Source organism: Rhipicephalus microplus, chromosome 2 (genome assembly GCF_043290135.1).
Source record: "Rhipicephalus microplus isolate Deutch F79 chromosome 2, USDA_Rmic, whole genome shotgun sequence".
NCBI lineage: Eukaryota > Metazoa > Arthropoda > Arachnida > Ixodida > Ixodidae > Rhipicephalus > Rhipicephalus microplus.
This window is the reverse complement of record NC_134701.1, coordinates 25,756,505-25,771,847: the sequence shown is the minus strand read 5'-3', so window position 1 is coordinate 25,771,847 and position 15,343 is coordinate 25,756,505. Positions and strand designations below refer to the sequence as shown.

The 15,343-nt window shown below is 44.0% G+C and overlaps 1 protein-coding gene across 4 annotated transcripts in view; it reads left to right on the top strand.

Moving 5' to 3' along the window:
* Positions 1-2,786: 2,786 nt before the first annotated feature.
* Mip (Myoinhibiting peptide precursor) overlaps positions 2,787-15,343 on the top strand; it is a 733,569-nt gene continuing 721,012 nt past the window's right edge. The window contains exon 1 of one of the 4 annotated variants that reach the window (XM_075886332.1): positions 2,787-2,882. The gene's annotated coding sequence lies outside the window, so the exon portion shown is untranslated. Of the gene's footprint in view, positions 2,906-15,343 lie in introns of all 4 variants that reach the window. The other 3 variants (XM_037420273.2, XM_075886333.1, XM_075886334.1) reach the window with 3 other exon arrangements.

Here is a 15,343-nt window from a genome sequence, read left to right as displayed (position 1 = left end):
AATCTGCCAAATGGTGAAAGAGAAACTGAGCCATAGCTTAGTGCACAAATGCATTATGCCAACAGATTCTGAAGGGAGAGGCAAATTATCCTAGCAAGTTCATCCACACTGATACCCAACATGAAATTGGCAAATGCTCTGTGCGCTGCCTGATTTCTATCTCTCGAAAAGGTTAGTGTTTGACACACGCAAATAACCTTTCCGAAAAGGAAGACATTGCATAGCTTCGTACAGGCGAACACTAAAAGATCTCCTCTCCCCGCCCAAGTTTGCGAGATGCTCACAAGCGGGAGTGCTGATGAGCACGGCGGCCTAATGTTCTCTATCTGATGCAAAAACACAAAGTGCTGGAACGGTGGTGCACTGTTCCAACTAAAACCAGCAAATTTAGTGTACCTTATTAACAAAATTAGTGTGTAGTTATTAACAAAATTAGTGTTCTCCATGTTCAAAAATCACTCAATACGCGTGACAAAACAGCTGTCTTATTCAACGGTATACTTTTGTCACCATGATTATGCATCGCTTTGGCCATGCCACATTTAAGCTTCAACGTTATTAAAACATCACATTCGTTCAAACTTGCTCACCGTGCAAATACTAATGTTGCGGGAAAAGAGCCCCAATGGGATTAAGTAGGGTGGTTTTACTGCACGAGATATGATAGATAATATAGCAAGCAAGAGAGACGTGAAAACACGTCTTGAAAGTGGCTGTAGAGGCCGTGCCAATTTCGCCACTTTAATTCAGGGCTACAGCGGAGCCGCGGCGGCTGACAGCTTCCAGCGCGCCAGGTGGGTGAGCTCGTTCTTTTCTCGCGCAGCTCTAGCTATGCATGACCTGTGGGAGAGGGTTGGCGCGGTGACCAAGAAAATGTTGATGATCATGATCATGCGCCACAATATATACCAAGGTACTAATTCTCGGCCTTGGTAATGTGTTTTGCGTACTTTTGCAGTTTTAATGCATCTCGTGACACCAGCTTTATTGGGGCATTTATTATCAGCAAAAAAAAAATCAAGGTGCAGTTCCTACATTGAGGAATTACAGGAATGGAATTGAACTGCTGAGCCATTCCCGGTGTGAGAATGGGCTAACTATTACCATTCCGAGAAATTAAATGAAATGGAATTGTGGCGAGTTCTAACTCCCCGGAATGAATCTGTAATGAAATGAAGGTGCCCATTTCGCAGCACTGCATGGAAATCATATACGGTACGATTTACGTCCACCTCGTAACGTTGTGCTGGTTTTGAAGCGACAAATAAACCTTCCTTATTCGTGCTTCGCATATCATCGATTCCCAGAGTACGTGGAATCTGCCGATTTTGAACATCAACTTTATTATTTATATTGGAACATGATTTTGCCTGCGTTACGATAATTGATGATGGTTTACAACAGCCCCTCAGATGCTTTAAAAAAGCATGTCTCATGAATTTTGTACTCATACAGTCTCTTATGATGTTCTGCGAAGGTACTCGGCTGCTGACCCGCAGGTCGTGGGTTCGAATCCCGGCTGCGGCGGCTACATTTCCGATGGAGGCGGAAATGTTGTAGGCCCGTGTGCTCAGACTTGGGTGCACGTTAAAGAACCCCAGGTGGTCTAAATTTCCGGAGCCCTCCACTACGGCGTCTCTCATAATCATATGGTGGTTTTGAGACGTTAAACCCCACAAATCATCATCATCATGATGTTCTGCGAAATAGATAAGGCTATCTTCGTATCCGGTATGTTGGTTTACGTTCACTATGGTGACACAAGCAGACAAGGATTGTTTCTTTTTCATGTTTTAGGTAACATCTGGTGTGTGTGCATGGCTTCTTCGATTTATCTATCGTCATCACAGCTGTTTTGCTGAAATAACTTCATCTGATTCAAGGATCGCCAACGTTCTTTTTATTCCACGAGACGTGGTTCCCTTGTTTATATTTTAGATGAGCACTCTAAGGTTCTTTTCGGCTTTGACAGGGCCGGATTGGGTGGCCGCAAGTTTTGCAAGAGGTGTTCAGCCTCCCTTTAGGCTTTTTTTGTGCATGTTGTACATGAACACTGCGCCTTTCCACCTCTGCGATTTATGGTAGAACCAAAAATTTAGCGAGTCGATGACCAGTGAGCTGAAATGGCTGTGAATTAAGTGCTGTGTCAGTATTTTCGTTTTGACATTTGATCTAGGCTTTAAAATTAGCTAATTCGAGCGAAACACTCATCCACAATATTGTGTCATTTCTTGCTGTTTACAATAAATGCCAAAAAGATGGAGCTTTAATGGAAGATTGCGGTATTAAAAAGCGAAAGCAAAAATAATGAAGATATCTAGCTAAGATGAAAATTACCATCGCGAAGCTACCACCCAATGTGCAGCGTAAGATTCTTTTAATCGGGAGCGACGGACCAACTAACACTCGCTTTTTTATGAATGCTATTTCGAGGTGAAAATGCATTGCTGTGCTATGTATAAGTCGATTCGACGGTGCCGAAACATTTCATGAAGATGGACAAACAAAATCGAGTTTATCGCGCTCACTGTGCAAAACACCGTCCGTGAGCCTCTCGAGTGCTCGGGTGACAGTGCCTACGCGCTTTGTTTTTCATTCCAAGGCATGCAATCCCACCTTGAAGCGCATGCGCGCATCAAGTCGTGCGCGACGAATGAGTGGAGAGCACCACGCCTCCCTCTTGTCTTCACGGCCAATGACGGCGCGTGCATCCAGTGCTCTCCCTCCACATTCCCGCTCCTCGTCTCGCTATAAAAGCCGGCGCGCTGCTTGGAACAAGTGCTTGTCTCAATTCGCTGCTTCCTTTTCTTTCCTTTCTGACGCGTGGCTCTGAGAAGCACCACCGTGCGCGCTGCGGGGCAGGTGTGACCACCAAGGACACGGTAAGCTCGGCTTGGTCACGCAAGTGAGAAACTTCTGCTGATTTGTTCGTGTTTCTCTATATATATCCTAAATGAATGTGAAACAGCTAAGAAAATGCGTCTACTGATTTTCACGTACAACAATTGCAAATTAACAAGATGTCAAGCTCGATGGCACTGTCGGTAAACACATTTCTCAATATGAATAGAAAAACACTGTCATTGAAATATTATACCGAATAACATCTTCAAGCTCTGGGCCGGCTCTCGAAAATGCTTAAATTGTTCATAAGAGCGAAGATGAATGCGCTGCTACTATATATTAACCACAAACATAATAATCCTTAGTAAAACATTCATTTTTTTTCTCCAATTAGTTATAAATCTAAATTTTAGCTAAATATCGACATCATTAATGGAATCCATCTATTTTACAAGTACCTCATTTTGTCCCACTCCAACTTATTCTTAGAAATATTCTGGGTAATTTTTAAAAATGGCTACTGAGCAACAAAACAAGCAGCTAGCTTTCAGCCATTCACTGAGTTCATGCCAATAGTAGAACTATCATAACACGGACACCTGCATCCGGTGCAAAGAGCTCCTTACTTCTGCTGCACTACCAGTTCTATTGCATTCATTGCACTGCACTTTTTAGACAATGGCTCCACTATAGCGCATCGTAGAAGCTGGCAGATTATTGCAGAAATCCACTCTACATCAGTGGCCTTCCGTATTCAGCAATAACATCTAGTCCTTCACTACTTGAAAGCGCCGCTGTTTAACGCGCTTGTGCCCTCTTCTCCAATGACACTTTTTACTAATGGATGCATGCTAGGCACTTTGTCATATATTATATTCGTGTTTTGGGGTCGCTATTCTGAAAATTTTGAAAACGTGAACACTTCAGGGGTATATATTATTTAGTATACCAGGTGTTAAATGTTAAGCGTTATAATGTTTTAAAAATTAGGTGCTTGAAGGCACGTGCGAACCACTTGGTCACTTAGGTTAAACGGCCAGGCGGATGGAAGGTAATGATATTTACCGCTGTCAGCGGCCCAAATAACAAAAATAATTAGTTATCGCTGAGTTGGTATGTTACATTGAATAAAGTGTAAGCTGTGGTGTTTTTACACAGATTATGTTGGAAGATTTTTCGAGAACGCCTCTGCTTCGAGATATCCGGCTCCAAAGTTAAAGTGTCTTTCGCGTTAATATATATAGTTATTAATCAAAATCCTAGCTAAATATTGATATCTTTGACAGAATCCACCTGTTTGGCAAGTACCTCATTTTATCCCGCTCAAATTTCTTCTTGGAAATATTCTGACTAATTTCGAAAAATGACCAAAGAGCAACAAAACAAGCGGCTAGCTTTCAGCCATTCAGCGAGTCACGCGACAATGTCGATTTAAATGTCTTCATCGACGATGGCCTTCGTAGTCCGTCTTGGAAAGCGGACAGAGCTTGTTGTGCGCGCAAGAGGGTGAGATTCCGCGCAATGCTGCTTTTTAAAGTGACGTCTCTGTTGTGTGCACTGCTCAGTGTGTGAAGAGGGTGGAAGCGTAGGCATAAGTGATAACAGTTAGTCTTGCCCTCGTGCTCGCCGATATCAAAAATCGAAGGCAATTTGCAACCAGCGCCATAACACTCAACTACAGAGCCACATAAATAGTGGCAGATACCATACTGAGATAATGGTGCAAGCGGAGCATCTGGATGGCAGTGAGCGTGCGTAATAATGACTAAAAAAGCGTGCGTTATCGTTGCCTGGTCTACTTGAGTAGAGTGACTTCCGATGTCTGAGTACTGTAACTTTTCTTGAAATCAAGAGCAACAACTTCACCAATAATAACTGAAACAGTTTTAGTCTTGCTAACGCATATTTTTTCCTGCTACATAACCTTATTTCGGTCATGCACAAATCTCATCAAAACTCATTAGCTCTTAAGACATCAATGCCCTCAAAAGTGTTCAAAATGTCCGCCTTCGGCAGCAACACCAAGCATGAAACAAGCTCGCGTCGACTCGATAACTCGGCACACTACTTCTGCTGGAATACTCGCACAGGCAGATGTTACTCTGTCTTTCATGTCACTATTAGCGCTGGGCTCTGTTACGTAACTTGAGCGTTAACGTAGCACCAAAGAAATAAGTCGAGCGGATAAAGGTAATGAGATCTTGGTGGCCAAAACAACGCTCTTGCGCGCTTACTTCACTGTTGTGGAAAACTTCTATCCAACCAGTTATTCACCCTGCTGGACAAATGTGGTGGTGCTCCATGGTTCTTAAACCATACTGGGCACAAATCATTCAGAGTAAGACTGCAGGCATAGTCCTCAAACTAATATTTCTTTTGTGCACACCTTTCCGTTCAACTTGTTCTCAAAAAAGTGAGGTCCGATGATCCTGTTCCCGAGTATGTCGCACCATGTATACATTCACACTCTAACGAACTTAATCCTTATGCTGCCTCAGCCAGTGTGTGTTTTTTAGTGTCCAGTAACGGGCGTTGTGAAGAATAACACTTTTGTTTTGCCAAAACCAAGCTTCATTAGTTCATATTAATTTGTAGAAAACGTCAGTTTCTGGACCAGTTTTGATGAGACTCCTACTGCAGAAGTCAACTCGCCTTTTAAAGTTCGCCTCATTTAGGCCTTCATGAAGGTGAGTGGGGTATGAAAAAAACTTGTGATTTCTTAGAACATTTTTGACTGTTCCAGCGCATTGACCACACTGATTGGCAATCAGTCAGATGCTGAGCTCTTGCCTTGAGGTTACGCACGCGACAACGTCGATTTAAATGTCTTCCTCAACGATGGCCTTCGTGGTCCGTCTTGGAAGGTGGACAGAGGCTGTTGTGCACAAGCGTCGAAAAAGGTTTAGGAAAGTGGGTCTTGTGTAAAAGAGATGGTGTGAGGGGTGAGACGTGTAAAGCTCCATTGCTAACGAAGCGTTGCCATTAATTTGAGCTATTGCAAGCACCAGGTCGGCGTTTTTGTAGAGTACCTCACGCCAGAAGCAGCTACATTAGCTCGAGACTCCACGTGGATTTTCTTGGTAGACCTTCAATGCAGAGACGCTGTGCTACCGGAGGCACCCTAGTACAAGACGGTCAGGCTAACACGTTTACAAGAAGGTGTTTCCATGGGTTCTAAAGGAATGAAAAAAAACGTCGCGAAAAATGGTCCCTGTTATCGCGTTCAGCAGCATCATGCGTAACACTCATGGCGCACCACACTGTCACAGTTTGATTTCGCCGGCCGAGAGGGCAAGGATTATTGTTATTATGTATGCCTACGCTTCCACTCTTTCCACAAACTAAGCACTACACACAAGAGATACATCCCATTAGGAAAGAGCTTTGCACGGACCTTCACTTTCTTGCATGCGTAATCATGTGAAAGGCAAACTTTAGAGCCTTTTATCTCAGTGCACAAGTGTGCCAGAAAAGATCTGCGGACTGAAATTGTGTGCAAACACCACTGGCTACATTTTCTCAATATAAGCATGCCAACTTATGGCAGCCATTAAAATGTCAATTATTAAATTTTAGTTAGTTGGGTTGCTGGCAGCGATAATTATCTAAATTTCTGTCTCTATGGCCGTTAATTTATCTGCACAAGTAGTTCTAACACGTCATCGAGCGCCTAATATAAAAATAATCGTAAAACCTAACTTTAAACACCCGGTATATTGTATCAATTACTTGTCTGCGCTTAATTTTTCAGATTTCATAGCATTGAGAAGACTAGAACTTAGAGCCTACAGTTTCTATACAGGGGTGAAATGAAGAGCACATCATATAAAATTTCACCGCGAAGTCAACGGCGACTATTTCTTGCTCGTGATTATACTATATCTCTCTTGTTCACCGGTTGCTGATTGAGAAAAGTTCGACACTGGACTAACAATTCGATATTGCGTCTAAGAGCGAATGTTCTTGAGAAAATCGCTAAGCTCGTATAATTTAGCCCATATAATGTTCTTTCAGTTCCCGACACATTGCCAATTATGTTATTTGTAAAGTTAGTATTACTTCATGCGGTTAATCTGGAGCGAGCAGTTCACCGGCAGTTTCCGGGGTGAAAGGAACCAATAACATTGTATTATTCATAGAGCTTAACTCTACTGAGGGCCCGCAGGGGCGTCTGCGTAAGCGGGCGTTCGGTGTGAAGCGACACCACAGACATGAGCTAAAGGGGGGGTCTCGACTCTCTCCCACGCCTAGCTGTGGGCAGCTAAATCGTGTTTGAGAAAAATGGGATTTTGGGAGTTGAGCTGGCGCTGGGTGCTTGGGCCTTTGAGTCACCCCCGCAGAGGCAACACACTCCTTTAGCCCCAGCATCACGTAGGTGGCACCCCTGGGCTGGCCCATTCACGGGAAATCGGCAGTCGCCTTTTCCTATCCCTATCTCCCTACATCTTTGTCTTTATCTCTCACTTTTTATCTGTCCTGTCATCTTCTCTTTTTAGTTTGCTTCTAAATTTCCTGGTGGCGAGGGATAACCCTGTGTAGTTACCCAACCTTGAGTAGTTATGTTAAATTATAGCAGCGATGTATGGCGGGTGTCTTCAAGTGTTCACTATTCAACCTTGTAGCGTACCCTTGTTGGGCTCGGGTGGCCACCATCGCCACCGAACTGTACACAATCTGCATCTCCCTGATCACCACCCGAAAAGGTGGCGCACGGAAGAACTGTTCCTTTTTTTAAACCTAAGCAGTCTTTTCCCAAGTTGTTTCATGTCGTGCATAACAAGCAAGAGAACAAAACAGTTCAAGCAATCTCACAATTTTTTGTCTCGAAAACACTAAACGAAGCAATTGGCTCATGATAGCGTGTACCTAAGTTGGGAAGCGGTGGTCTCATTTTGGAGGTTCGCCACAAGCTTCAATACGACAACTTACCGAAACTATAGCCATGGATAATGTCCCAGTTTCAGTGGGCCACCACAGGTCAAGGACGTGGTGTGGTCTCTGATGACCACCTACTTAGCTAACGTGGTTGCTTGGGCGAGTGCCGCTGTCTGTCTCCTTCTTTTCCTAGTCTCTCGTTATTGGCGCTGTTTTTTTATGTGAATCACCTACTTAGACTGTCCGTAAGTGAAATATTGAAAGGCTCGCAAGACCAGATTGTAGTCAAGGTCCAAAGAAATAATATACAAAGAGACAATAAGGAAACACTCACAAAACACATAGTCATCACCTTTAGTACCAGTTGCTTACCTGATTCACTTAAAACTGGCTACTGAAAACTCCGTGTCAGGCCCTATGTGCCAAACCCTCAAGATGTTTCACGTTCCAGCACTTTGGACATAGGTGACTAAGCTGCAGAGGGTGCCTCGCTTGCGCAAAATGTGCATCCAATGAGCACGCATCAGATACGTGTACTTCAGCAAGATCATGCTGTGCGAACTGTGAAGGAGACCAAGCTGCCTACTCAAGATTGCGCCCAATCTGGAAGAAAGAAAAACAAATCCTTGATATTAAAGTGAAGCTCAATCTGTCCTTTCAATAAGCACGTAAACAGCCCTCCATCCATCAGTCCGGTCCCTCTTTCACCGATGTGATTAGCCGGAACGCCACACTACATCTTTCCGTGCCCCTAAATGTCGCAAAGAGTGATACTGCGGGCGCGCCACTAGCGCCCCCGGCTGGCGCAGCCAGTTCTGTTTCGCCACCTGACAAACAGGGCCACAGACTCTCCAGTCTGCCGGACTCCAGTGAGGCCCGAAAGCACCGTGAATGTGTCTGTCGAGCATGCACCATCCGCCACCTCAAAAGAGGCAATGGACAGGAGTCCCACTCCTCTGGTTCCCAACACAATGAAGAAGAGGCGCAACAATTTGAAGCGCACTAAAAAGATAGACTATGCATTACGGGGCCTCCTAACGACCCTGTCACCTAAGGCAACACTTTTGTACACACGGCACCACACAGATTAAAGATGACACAAATATTACAGTGGAACGTCAGAGTATTGCTGAAAAACCTCGACGATGTTCAAGAAGTTCTACACAAACATACAGTAAAAGTGTTGTGTGTACAAGAGACACACGTGAAACCAAAACAAACAAACTTTCTATGCTATTAAGTTACGTTTCGAAAGGATCGGAATGATGCAGTCGAGTCATCTGTTGGTGCTGCCATTGTTGTGGATCCAGGAAGCACCTGTACACATTTACGACTTCCGACGTTTCTTGAGGCAGTAGCCATCCGAGCCATCATCTTGAACAAACTGGTCACGATTTCCTCTATTTATGTACCTCCTCAGCACCAACTTAGTAAACAAGAGTTCCCGGCGTTAATTGACGAAATTCCAGAACCATATCTCCTCCTTGGAGAATAAAACGCACATAGCGGTCTGTGGGTGACTCGTGTTGCGGTGCACGAGGTCATCTGATTGAACAGTTTCTTTTCGTCTCTGGCGCGTGCTTCCTCGATACGAAAAATTACATTCTTGCGGACAATATCTACACGTCAATTGACCTAAGCATCGTATCTTCGTCGCTTCCTCTCCTGCTTCACCAAAAAGTCAATGTTATTCCTTTACAAGGCTACGAGTTTTCCAAGGCTCCTAGCTTAAGTTGTGCTGACATATGCCATTCTAATTTAGATGCAGCTGCACAATAATTTTACTGCTTTTTTTATTCAAGCTGCAGCTAAGTACATTCCACAAACATCTGGACAGGGCGGAAAACGACGAGTCCCCTGGTGGAACAGTGAGTGCCGTAATGCTCGAGAACAACAAGAAAAAGCATAGATTCTGTTTCGAGACTCACCTACCGCCGAAAAGCTTGTAAATTAAAACAAAATATGTCCTAAGTCAGGAGAACGCACCGACAGGCCAGCCGGAGAGCTGGCAGAGGTTTTTATCTGAAACCAACTCATATACACATGAAGCAAGAGTCTGGAGCTTGGTCGGTAGGGTAGTAGGATGAGAACCACAGCCTCTTCCTCTAGTAAACACACAAGGCATGGGTTTGGAAGACCAAGCGAACTTCCTCGGTGCACACTTTGAACGGGTCTCCAGCTCATCGCATTACAGTCCAGCGTTCCAATGGTAGAAAGCAAGAATAGAAAAAAATAAAACACAGATCACCAAATAATGAAGCATACAACAAACATTTCGTCTTAGCTGAGTTATAAGCATTGTTAAACTGCTGTAACAGAACCGCCCCAGGCTCCGACCATATATTATACGAAATGCTCAAACGTCTACCTCCCGGAACCTAAAAAACCTCTCCCCTCTTTGTATAATGCTGTTTGGTTTTCCAGTGAGATCCCTTTCACCTGGAAAGAAGCAGTCATTATTCCAATTCCTAAACAGAACATGGAACTCATCTTCAGCATCAAGAAACAGGCCTATAGTACTGAGGAATTGCCTTTGCAAGGTTTTCGAAAAAACGGTGAACAGACGACTGATGCATTTCCTTGTAACCAACAGCCTACTTCACCCATACCAGTGTGGGTTTCGAGAGAATAAGTTCACTACTGACCACTTTGTCTGTATCGAGGCACAAATTCAGGATGCTTTCATGCATAAACAGTTCTTTCTGTCCGTGTTCCTCGATATGGAGAAGGCCTATGACACTACGTGGCACTTTCGCATACTCTGAGACCAGTTAAGTTCAGACTGGCACGGTGGATGGACCTGTTTTTTGAGCACTCCCGATCGACTGCGCAGATTGGTGGTTTTGCATGTTTTGAGCTTGCCTTTATATTTATTAGGGCAGCAGTTGAAACCTTTGTAGCACCTTTTACACTGTACGGCTTTTTCGAGGGTCAGTCACCAGCTATCTACAGGTTTGTGTGTGTGTGTGTGTGTGTGCTTGTTTCTTTGGGTTTTTTGCCACACCAAGGGGGAGTTGCACGTACATTGAACACGCAAATTTTTGCAGTAGAGCTTACACTTTCCCTTTTTTGTAGGGCAGGGTTAGTCGTACGCCATGTTTGGCAATTATCGAGTGGGACAATTCATAAGAACAATTGGTGTCACAAAGACATGACGGTTAAAAAGGCTGTAAAGTGTTCAGGATGCGAGGTGGATTTTAAGATGAACTCAAGTGCAGAAGCGAATAGAAAGGAAGCTGACACCAAGAGTAGGAAATGTGAGGTTGTGGAAAAAAATCAAGAAAATGATGGTTGCCCAGAGTGAACTGCTGGTGAGAATCGCCGAGCTGGAGACAGTGTTGGCGACAGAGCAAGAGAAAATGAGGGCTATGAGAGAAAGGCTGGAGTCCGCCGTGGAGGCCTTAGCACAAGTGAACAAGCGGGCAGTCGATGGAGAGAAAAGTAAGGTACCGGTAACCAGAACGGCGGTGGAGAAAGATCAAAGAAGTTTGAAAAAACATGTTCAGCCGGTTTAGTGTTCTCAAGACTCAGCTTCAGCGAAGTAGTGGTGGGACTGGGAGAGAACAAAGCAGCCGGCGTCACAAGTGTGAGTAACCTCCAGGTACAGGGCGCTCCAGCTGAAAAGTCACAGCGCGTGATAATCGCCGGGGACTCGAATTTAAATCGATGCGCATAAGCAGTCACAGAGAGGGTAAGAGGTGACAAGAGGGTTGCAGTAGGGACGTTTCCAGGACGCAAGCTGGAAGCAGTCATGAGACAAGCGAGTGCAAAACTCAAAACTACAGCTGATGAACTTAACCTCGCGATAAATTCAGGTTGTTTAAACGATGTTTTAAATGAAGATACGGCAAGACTAGCGACCACAGGAGCAAGCGAACGAAAAAATTGACAAGTAAATATGCAGGTAAATTGACAGGTAAATATATAGAAAACAGCAGGGAGCCTAAACAAAAATCATGATAGGATAAGAAGAAGGTGAAGGAAGCTGAGACTGATATGTAGAGAATTGGCATGATTAAGAAGTACGCACTAGAAATCTATTGAACTTTTAAGCAGAAAATTGCCGAAGAAAGGATCTATGATAATATTTGGGGTAGTTATTTACTCTTTGAGGTGAGGACGGGAGTATTGCGAACCAAAAAATATCGGCCCAAATACGAAGGGGTAGACACGATATGTAGTACGCGTGGAGAGAAGGAGGAAACTGCCGAGCACTTGACAATTTTCTGTAAAGGGCTTCACCTGATAGTTCAGGGTGATGGCGCAGAGCTTTTCAAAGCACTGGTTTTTAGGGACAGGGAGGCCAAAATAGGCTTTAAGCGGGTAGAAATAACTAAAAGAAGGTTATTTGATTGGTGCCAAAGTCAAGGCACGAGTAAAAATTAAACCATTCAATTCAAAATACCAGTCCGCAACGTCACCATTTAAAGGAAAAAAAAAAGAAAAATCTAGTTTTTGTTTAACTAAGTATTACGGCTTCGAGGCGGTAGCTGCCGCCCGATCTAAAGCGTACAGCCATATCAATCAATCCATCCATCCAGACCTGTCACACCTAGGTGTGTGGGGCAGAATGTTGACAATAATCGAAAGCTACTAGTCTAATCAGACATACCGTGTCCGAGTGGGCACTGTGTTTTCCGGTACATTTGTTCAGAAAACAGGAGTGCCGCAGGAAGGGTATTGAGTTGTACACGTTTTATAGTCAAAATGTACTCCTTGCGCCTCGTTATCCTACGAAATATGTTTCACTGTACATATGTTGACGACGTGCAGGTTGGTTTTGAGTCCTGTAACCTCTTAGTGTGTGAACGTCAGGTTAAATTAGGTTTGAACAAAGTCTCTCAGTAGGTAGATGAGAATGTTTTAAACTGAACGGGCAAAAGAGCATCTGCATCTTCTTCTGTCAAAAAAAGGGCGTTCATCCCAATCCAGAGAATGACTGGCACGGTCACCGTCTGTGTCTAATATCTGAGCATACGTTTCTTGGCCTAATATTGGATGCAAAACTAACCTTCATAGTATATATGCAGTATTTAAAGAACAGGTACTTAAAACCATGAATATTTTGAAAGTGTTGTCACGCACTACATGGGGTGGTGACATATAATGTCTGATGAATTGATATAGAATCCTCATACGCACGCGCCTAGATTACGGTGCTATCACCTATCAGTCTGCGACACTATCAGCCATAAAAGTTCTCGACCCTGTCCACCATCTAGACATTCACCTCTCTACGTGTGCTTTTCGAACTAGCCCCGTAGGGAGTCTGTACCTAGAATGAATGATTGCTTCATCAGCATAGGTGTTAGCTGTCTTTTAACGCTGACAAGGACCATCCTGCCCACTCCCCATATATAATGGTCTGTCCAATGGTACCTTGTTGAATAGCTGTCCTTCACTGAGCCAGCCCTACTCACTTCATGTCAGGATGCTCGCTGAGGAAACTGCTGTGCCGATTTTAGAACAATGTTTCATGGTTTCACCAGTATATACACTGCCATGGAAGTGGAAAGTTATAGACTGCGATCTATCTTTCATGGAAGTCACTAAACACGTACCTACAGCACATATCCGCACGCACTTCCTCGAACTCCAACAAAAGTGCACTTGCCCAGAATTTTTCACAGATGCTTTGAAGTCTCACACTGGTGTGTTCTATGCAGCTGTTGGCCCATCCTTCTCCAATTCTAATATTCTGCACTCCTAAACAAGCATCTTCACAGCAGAGGTTCACGCGGTATATGTTGCACTCAAGCATATTAAGAAACTGCATCTACAACGCGTGGTAATATACTCAGATTTGCCGAGCGTAGTAATGGCTCTGAAAACTCTGAGAAAACATAAAATCCGGTCCTTGTGTCCTTGTACTCTCTGTGATGCACGGTCTATGCTCTTAAACGACATGTTGTAGTATGCTGGGTGCCATGGCACAGCAAAAAAGCTGGAAACGTGTTGGCGGATCAGTTAGCCGTATCTGCTCAAGACAACGCTGCCACCTGCACATATGTAGCTGCCCCTGCACTTCACCTGAAACCTTTTCTACGACGGCAAAGATGGGATGGGATAGGCATACAGAAAACAAACTAGATGTTATTAAACCGTGAATTGGAAAGTGGCCAACAGTATCCAGATCACGCTACACACAAGTCACACTTACGAGACTACAGATAGGACACACACTCGACAAATGGATACATTTTGTGTGGTGGCGATGCACTATTGTGTGAGAGATGTTGATAATCACTCACGGTACTCCACATCCTCTTCCAGTGCAGTGATTTAGATTCCCTCACAAAAAGCACTTTTTAATGCCCTAACGACAACAGATACCCTTGCACCCATCAATGTTCATCGAAAAAAAAAAACCTTTCTCCACAGAAATCTTTGCTGGTGTTTTTAACAGATGCATGTACTTTTAGCGTCATACACCCAGGCACTCCATAGCATGATCTATGAAGAAAGGTCTCTGCCCCAGTGGCTACATCTCCATCATTTTCTTACTATCCCGACGTTTCGCAATTTACAATTATCGCACATATTTCACGTCAAGGTCATGGTTTCAATGCTTCTATGTTTTTACTCGCGTTAGCGCGAAAAACTTGAACGCCCTTTTACAGCGGCCTATCATAATCAATCTTCGCATCACTTGCCCTTTGACGTGGCACTCTTTGGCCATCAAATGACCCCTGCGCCATACAACACCTCTCTTCATCATCATCACTCTGCTGAGGTATCGAGATAAAACCGATTTGATACAGGAAATCGTTTTGTTGTTTTGTCTTCCATAAAATGTAGCGTAAAATATTTTCTTAAAACAAAGTATGCATGCCTACGAACGTCAGAGTGTGAGCATGATTGCGTAGTCCGGCTGCACAACAAATTCTGAAGTGGCTACTTATCCAAGACCAGTGATAAACATCCTGCATATTTCACAGATAATGCTGCAATGTCACTTGATCTTGGCTTGTTCAAATATTCTGTTATAAATCCCGGGGTATTAGACGCATGGCTTAATACTGCCAGACGAGCTAGTTGGTATGAATGCATAATAACTGGTTTTTTAGCGCGCACTGACACACGGACAAAGCGAGGGAACGACACCTGCTCTACTATCAACTGAAGGCTTTATTCAGAACAGGAAAGCATGCTATGGCCCACTTCCCATGTGCTCCGTCGTAGTTTCAAAGTCAGTGGCTATCACGCCATATATGTTGCACTCATTACCCGCTTCAGCACCGACACTCCTTTTTCCAAAATAGTTACTGACGGCTGACTGATACAAGATGATTGCCTAATGTGGATGTGAAACGCCTCCGCGACCTCCCGCATCGTGCGAGCATGGTGCCAAAACAAAATGACTGTATTCGAAAAGCGTGCCTCACACCTACACTTTGCACGATCTATGAAATAATGCACTAGGCGCATGTCCTTCAAAGACTAGGGGTGCTCCCATGGCGTATATTTATGCAGCGACCAGTCTGACGCACATACGTTCATCCACATATTAGAATAGAGTGAACAAGCTTAGACACACATGAAACAAAACAAATCTCGTGCTTGATTTTGAAAGTTTGTGTGCTTCCTCATACGAGAGCATCCAGCTTTTCCCCCGCCATGGAGT